General features: G+C 48.4%; 1 pseudogene; it reads left to right on the top strand.

Moving 5' to 3' along the window:
- Nucleotides 1-1,732: 1,732 nt before the first annotated feature.
- The window catches only part of LOC102023176, a 13,084-nt pseudogene continuing 6,727 nt past the window's right edge, over nt 1,733-8,089 (top strand).

Here is an 8,089-nt window from a genome sequence, read left to right as displayed (position 1 = left end):
CTTGTGTGTCTGTGTTCTGAGGTGGCCCTGGCTGTGCAGGCAAGTGGGAGTGTGAGCCTAACCAACACCTCTGGGCACCAGCAAGGGCCAGATGTGCAGTGGAGGTCCAGTCTTTGGGCTGTGCTGTTGGTGGGCGGAAGGCAGGCCAGCTCATTGTGGCTGAGCCTGATGGTCGCCTCTGGGCAGTGCCTCCTTGCAGGCAGGTTGGTACTCTAGCCCCTCTCTAAGTCAGCTGGCTGCCTGTCATTGGTCAGTGGTTTTCAGTGGTGCCCGAAGTTGCAAGGTGTGGCCTGAGATCTGTGGTAACGAGGGAGGGCAGCTGGTTCAGGGTTATGATGCCCTGGTGGGAAGCCAGGAGCCCGGAGAGCAGCCCCACACCTGTACTGCAGCACCATGGGGAACTGGCCCTATGTTCCTGGGGCTCCTGGTTTCTTGGGAGAAGCTGGAACCTGAGTATCCAGGTGAGGGATACCTGCTGGAGGCACATTGAACACATAAATGGCCACCACCCAGACAAGACTCGGTGCTGCCTTGAGTTCGCTTCTCTTGCCTGCGTCTGCCAGGAGGGGGCTCCGCCCATCAGCCTGGGAGATTTTGCAGAAAATGCTTGGGTTCCACCCCCTGGATTCTGCGTGCAGGAGCCTGAGGTAGTCGGTGAGGCCTGGGCCAGGCCTGTTCGACTGTGGTCTATCCCTCGGCGGCAAGTCCCGCACACCATGTGGAGGGGGCAGAGGGCCAAGGCCAGCAGATGCGGGCACAGCTGGATAGGCCCTGGAAGATTTCCAGGCATGGCCACAGCCTCACCAGATCCCTCTCCAGGGTGGACCCTCTTCCTGTCTGCCTCCTGCAGGAGTCTGGCAGGCACCCGCTAGAGAGGCTGGCTGCTGGCGGCATTTGGCGGTGTGGGCTTCCCTGTGCCCTAACAAGTTGTCCATGGGGCCTTGGCCTGAGGCACATGGGTACAGCCTGTGAGCAGCAAGAAGAAGACAGGAGAACCACATCTCTCACCAGACCGGCCTTGAGCTTGTTCCCTGGCTCTGCTCAGCATGCCTGGCTTGCAGCTTCTTGTTCAGTGGCAGGGCCCATGGCAGCTCCTGCCAGCCAGGAGGAACCCAGTGCCAGCTACAGCCTGGCCTGACTTCCTTCCGGTATAGTTGGGAATAGGGTCCCCGTGACCATCACAAGTCGAAGTGCGCAGACTGGCAGAGCTGGTATCCTGCCAGAGGCTCCCTGCAGTGTGGGAGACTTGGAGAGGAGTACACGGGGGGCACAGGTGGTGGGCCTGGCAGCGGCACCTGTGCCGGGAGGGTGCAGAGGGCAGGAGAAACCCTAGGAGCCAGGGGAGAGGCAGCAGCTTTAAGGGTGCTGGGGAACCCCTGGCTGTGGGGGCTCGCTCAGAAGCCCATTGCAGCCCTGGCTCACGTGGCGACAGAAGTGACCTAGGTTTCCAGGGATCCCGTGAGCATCATGGACTGAGAGCAGAAGGGGAGGACAGGGTGACACAGTGCTCAGGGATGGCTCAGGATGTCCCACTGGGATGAGGCGCCTGCCCCATGTGTGTCCAGTGCCTGGCCGGCTCATGCACAGAGCAGGTCCTCGGTGAAGGGACAGATGGTGATCCAGATCTTGGTCCTGTGTGAGGTGGTGGGGTGGGGTCTGGAGCACGCAGCCCTATAGACTTGCTTCCCATCAGTTGGTTGCCCAAGCTGTGGCTCGTATGTGTCTGGAAAACATGGCCTCCCTGCGGCCCCTGGAACTCGGTTCTGCCCTGCTGGAACAGACAGAGCCTGGGCCGCTCACAGTGAGCAGGAACATACGGGTTCCCGCTGGCTCTGGAGGCCCAGAGCCCAAGCCCACAGTGCTGTCGTCATGTCTGGCCTTCTTTTGTCAACGAATGGGGGAAGGAGAAAGCAAGGGGGCCCAAGTGGCCCTTTCATAAGGACGTCTCTCCTGCTTTGAGAGTCAGTCCCTCTTGGCCTAATAAGTTCTCAAAGTCTCATCTTTGGCTCAGCCTGTTGGCGCTCGCTTGTAATCTCAGCACTCTAGAGGCTGAGGCAGGAAGATCACAAGTTCAAGGCATCCTGAGTAACTTCATGAGGCTGTGCCTCACAATGAAGGGCTGAGGGCTTAGCTCAGTGGGGGGCCGTTCAGTCCCCAGTGCTGGGGGGCGTGGAAGTCCCAACCTTTAAATGCTGTTATGACGGCAGTTAAATTGTCAGCCTGAGTTCTGCAGAGAACAACATTCAGACCAAAGGAGAAGAAAGAGAACAGTGGCCACACGGAATGGGGTGACATTCTGATGAAAAAGTCCAAGTAGCACCCACTTCACACCACCCTATAGGAAACTGCAGCCCCAGCCGAACAGTGTGTGTGATTCAGGTGGTGCCAGCAAAGGCTGGAGCAACAGTGTCAATGCCTTACTTCCTGTTTGTCTGTTTTCATCACTGAGGATTGAACCTAGGGACCTGTGCGTACTAGGCAAATCTCTACCACGGTAGCTTGGCCCTTTGGGCTTTTTTATTTTGAGACAGGGTCTCACTAAGTTGCCCTGAGTGGCTTCCAACTTGTGATCTTCCTGCCTCAGCCTCCCAAGTAGCCAGGATTACAGGTGTGCGCCACTGCACCTGCTGATAGCTTAATATTGCTTGTTCCTGTTTTTATGGCACTGGAGATTAAACCCAGGCCTCACGCTGAGCTCCACCCTAGCCCCTTTGTTTTAAATAGTCACACAGGGGGCTGGGGATTTAGCTCTCAGCAGCAAAAGCGCCTGCCTGGCAAGCGCAAGGTCGTGAGTTCGGTTCCCGGTACCGGAGAAAAAAACAAACAAACAAATAAATAAATAGTCACACAGGAAAATGGTTTTTTACTTTCCTATACAATTCAACGGTTTCACACACGGAGAGCCTGACAGCCCCACAGCGGTGAGGACACAGCCCACGCAGGTGAGTAGGGGTGGGGATAGGAGTTTGCCAAGCCATCGGGAACCTCAGCCCACAAAGACCCCTCTGGAAGGAGATGGGCAAACCCAGGGGCGCCCCTCAAAGGAGGGATGCGGCTCACAGTGTTGTCAGCTGCCAGCCCCTCCACCTGCTTGTGTGGGGCTGAGGTTCAGTCCACTATGCATCAGGGACATGACAGGGTCCCTGCTGTCGGCCACGTCCACAGAGTGCCAGGTGGGGCAGGAAGGGGCTGCGGTCCCAGGGCTGCTGGACCTCTCCCCAGTAGTGTCTGTTCCCCAGCTCTCCTGAGGGACCCATGACAGCCCTGAGCTGCCCATGATGTCTGCCCACCTCCAACATGACCTCAGCAGAGAACCAAGTGTCACCCAGGCTCCTGTCCTAACTGTCACCCTAGGAGTCCCAGGGTCATCCAGGCTCTGAGACACCACAGCAGTACGCTCAGGGACAAGAAGAAACCAGAGACACCACCAGGGGCTGGACTGCAGGGGCACAGGGGCCCTGCCCGTCCTGAAGTGTGGTTGCCGTGAGGTGGGTCCACAGGAGAGTGCAGTGCATGGCTTTGAGCACATTCACAGACATGAGCAGCACTTTCAGAATACTTCTGTGACCTCAACCCTAGATTCTTTAGCTGTCACCTCCCCCACCCACATTCCCTGTTGGGTCCCCTTCCCAGCCTTAAGCGTCCACTGCTTTGGACCTTCATCTGAGTGGAATCATACGATCTGTGACTTCTTAGCACGTTTGTACCATGCATCCCTACTTTCTGCTGCCACAGAGTATTTCGTCTACTGATAGACAACCTTTTGTTTATCCATTCGTGAATTTGAGGGGTAGATTGTTTCCATTTTTCCATTATTACCGGTATGAATAGCGCTGATATAAGCATTTGCATACATGTATCTGGGTGAACATAGGTTTTCCTTTCGCTTGGGCTCATACCTAGGAGTGGAATCGCTGGGGCTTATTGCATCTGTGTTTATTGGACTGTTCACCATGGTAACAGCTTCATTGCTCATTCTTCAGCAGTGAAGAGGGCTCTACTTTACCAACATTTAGTTCCTGTCTTTTGATTGTAGCCGTCCTTGTGGGTATATGTTATCACTGGGGTTTTGATATGTACTTCTCTGATGTCTACTAATGTTGGACATCTCCTGTGTTATGGCCATTTATGTATCTTCTTTTTTTTTTTTTTCTTGAGACAGGGTCACACTGTGCAGTTCAGGCTGGCCTTGAATTCACTTTGTAGGCTGGTCTTGAACTCACAACAATCCTCCTGCCTCAGCCTCCTAAGTGCTAAAGTTACAGGCACGCACCACCACGCCCAGTCATTCATGTAGCTTCTTAGCAATATGTCCACTCAAATTCTTTGCCCATTTTAATTTGGCTGGTTGTCTTTCTATTATAATGAGTTATAACAATCTATATATTCTAAATATTAGAACCTTACCAGATATATGATTTGTAAATATCTTCTTCCATTCTGTGGTTTATCTTTACTTTTTTTTTTAGTGGTACCTATGTAGGTCAAAAGTCTTAATTTTGATGCAGCCAAGTTTATTTTTGTTACTGTTTTTGCCCTTGGTGTTATATCTAAGGAATTCCTGCCTAATGCAAGGTCATAAAGATTTCCTTTTAAAATTTTTGTAGTTCTTACATGTAGTCTGTGAGCTAACCTGTATATGGTGTGAGCTTGGGTGAATCTGGCCTCATTCTTTTTTTTTTTGGTTTTTCTCCGGTACCAGGAACCGAACTCATGACCTTGCGCTTGCCAGGCGCGCGCTTTTGCCACTGAACTAAATCCCCAGCCCCCCTGGCCTCATTCTTTTACATGTAAACGTCCTGTTGTCCCACATCCATTTGTTAAAAACAATTCTTTCCCCATTAAATCATTTTCGCATCTTTGTCAAAAATCAGCTGACCATAAATGCCAGACTCTCAGTTCTCTCATTGGTCTTTTCGTCTATCCTCATATCCGCGTTATAGCTTTGTAGTTTGTTTTGAGGTCGGAAGTGTAAGTCCTCCAAGTTCTTCTTTTTCAAGGTTGTTTTGGTTATTCTGGGCCTTTGAATTTCCATATGAATTTTGAGAGTGCAGAATCCTAACCACTAGACCACCAGGGAGCGTCTCCATATGAATTTTGAGATAAGCTTTTTTCAGTTTGTACAAAGAAACCAGATGGGACTTTGACAAAAATTACATTAAATCTGCAGATCATATTCAAGATGCTGGGCATGGTAGTGCACGCCTATAATCCCAGCACTGAGGAGGCTGAGGCAGGTGGATCATTACAAGTTTGAGACCAGCCTGGACTATCTACTGAGATTAAGGTCAGCCTGAACTATATAGTGAAAACCTATCTCAAAAAACCCAAAGTAAATAAATACATAATTCGAAAGTACTGCCATCTAAGCAATATTCTTCAGAGCCGTGAAAGCAGAGTGACTTCTTTTTATTTGAGCCTTCTTTAATTTCTTTCAAGAGTTTTGTATTTTTCAAAACAGAAGTTTTATACTTTTGTTCAGTTTATTACTATTTTTGATGGTATTGTAAATGGAATTTTTTTTTAATTTTAAACAGATTATTCATGGCAAGTCCATAGAAATACAGTTGATTTTTGTATATTGATATCCTGCAACCTTGCTGAGTTTATAAGGTCTAAACATTTTAATTAAATCCTTAGGATTTTCTATAAAAAGATCATTTGGGTGTGGTGGCATATGCCTGTAATCCCAGCACTCTGGGAGGCCGAGGCAGGAAGATTATGAGTAGGAGCCCAACCTGGGCAATTTCACCAACAACAAGACCTTGTCTTAAAATTAAAAACAAAAAAAATATGGGGAGGAGCTGGGGATATTGCTCAGAGTGAAGGCCCTGGGTCCAGTCCCCAATACCACCCTTACACATACACACAACACACATGACATCTGTGATAGAGATAATTTAACTTCATTTCTGACCTAGATGGCTCCAGTTTTATTTCCTTGCCTCATTGCCCGGGTGAAAACCTGCACTGCGATGCGGAGTAGAGCAGCCACCCTTCTGCTCCCAGCCTCACAGTATTAGAAAGAAAAAGCTGGCATGGTGAGCAACAACAGCCTGAGATTCAGAATCCATACCCTGGAAAATAATAAGTGGGGTGAGAAAAAGAGAGAGAAGTAGAGCCCAGGTACCAGGAGAGAGCTACAGGAAAATCTGAAGACAAAGTGCAGAGACAGAATACAACACAAAGAAGGGAAGAGACAGCCTGCACTTCCTCCCTGGCTCCTGGCGTGTGGCTTTTGGAAAGAGAGACCATGTCTACAGAGACAGAGTGAAAGCTGGGGACTCCAGAGGCCTCAGTGAGAAACACGGTGGTGAGGCAGACGAGGTGCTGTGAAGTGAAAGGTGAGGGTTCTGCTCCCACTGCGTCCTTCAACACACAGGCCAGGTGCCCACCATGTCCCCGGAAAGTGCTTGGTCAGATGCCATTCTAGGCTCAGACCAGCCACAGGATGGCTTTACTTCAGGGCCCAAATACTGTCATGGTAAAAGCCACAGCAGACAGCAGTCAGAGCATGGACCAGAAAGAGACCCCTGAGGGGTTTCAACTAAAGGACACAGTACCCACCCCGTGCCCAAAGGCCAGGCCCAGCCTGAGTTGCTCTGGATTTGAAAATCACAGCATTGGCGCCCTCAGCCTACTCCTGCTGCCCCCTGGTGCCTGCATCTGGCACAGGCCTGGAGCTGCCAGCCCTCCTCTGTCAGCAGAGCAGCGACCGTCTTGACTTGGACACTGCCCTCACATTGTACATCCCAGAAGAAAGCCACATACTGAAAATCACAGGGAAATTGCTTCTTTATTCCTTTCTTTTCTTTTTTTTTTCTTTTTGTGTGTGTGTATGTATTTTTTTTTTCTTTTACCTCTTTCCTTCTTTCTTCACCAGTTTTCTGGGGGAATTTTCTTTGTCTTTTATCTTTTTTTTTTTTTAATCTCTTTTTCTTATTGCTTTTTCTTTATTTTTCCTCTTCTTTTAATTTCCCCCTTTAACTTTTTCTCTTATTTTTATTCCCATTATAATTTCTTTTTGTCCCCCCTTTTAATCTTCTATTTCTCATCAGTTTTTTCTCTTTACTTAACCTTTTAAACATCCTTCTGTGCCTGATAGGATTCTTTGTTCCCCTTCTCTCTCCTCGTATCATATAGTTTAAGGTTTCAGACTTTTCCTCTTGCATTCCCACATTCCAAACCCTCAAACCTTTAATAGTATAACCAGAAAGCTGTATTCATCTTTAGATAGTTAACTCTATAAAATTACGGTTGAATTCTTTGCTACCATTAGCAGTGATAGTGCTGTCTCATTTAGTACATATTTAGCTATAAGCTGGGTTGTTTCAATGTTTACACCATAATTGTGGATTTCTTCTCTAGGGTTAAGGTAGCTACTAATCGGTTCTTATAGTATGTTAATATCCAATTTGTCTTGGTTTATACTATTGTAGCTGATTTGCATGATATTACCAGGGTTGTGTAATAGTTGCTATTAATGGGTTTCCTCTGTAAACCAACATCCAGATTACCTTTGTGACATTAACAATACTAGAGTGCATTCCCAGAGAACTCAGTGCTGGCCCAATTACACTGCATCCTCCCCTCCCAGATTATCTGAGGTGATGAATCTTGGGGCTGAGGCAAAGACTTGGCCAAAGTACATCACTGAAAAGTGACTAACTAGAGAGATCTCTATACAGTACTAGCAGCAAAATCTTTGCACTATAAACATGCACAAACCTCTCAGCACCAAAAAAACACACAAAAAAAAAAAACAAAAAAAAAACCCCACCCACAGTAGAAACACAAGACAAGGCAACAAAATGCCTCCCAAAACTCATAACTCCCTTGAAGCCAATCCAGGGAACTTAAAGGGGGAGAACAGCATAAGCCACAGACCTGAATTACTTGAAAGGATAATGCAGAAGGTTAGAAAGTAGATTAAAGAGGTACTCAGTGGGATCACAGAAGATATAACTAAATGAATAATGAAAATGATAACCAAAGTTATCCGGGAGCTTTACAGAAGACACTAATAAAAAGCTAGATGCTGGGTGTGGTGGCACACACCTGTAATCCCAGCACTTGGGAGGCTGAGGCA

Source organism: Chinchilla lanigera, unplaced genomic scaffold, assembly GCF_000276665.1.
Source record: "Chinchilla lanigera isolate Chin_1 unplaced genomic scaffold, ChiLan1.0 scaffold00105, whole genome shotgun sequence".
NCBI lineage: Eukaryota > Metazoa > Chordata > Mammalia > Rodentia > Chinchillidae > Chinchilla > Chinchilla lanigera.
Note: the sequence above shows the minus strand (reverse complement) of the source record. Positions and strands in the feature narration are given on the sequence as shown.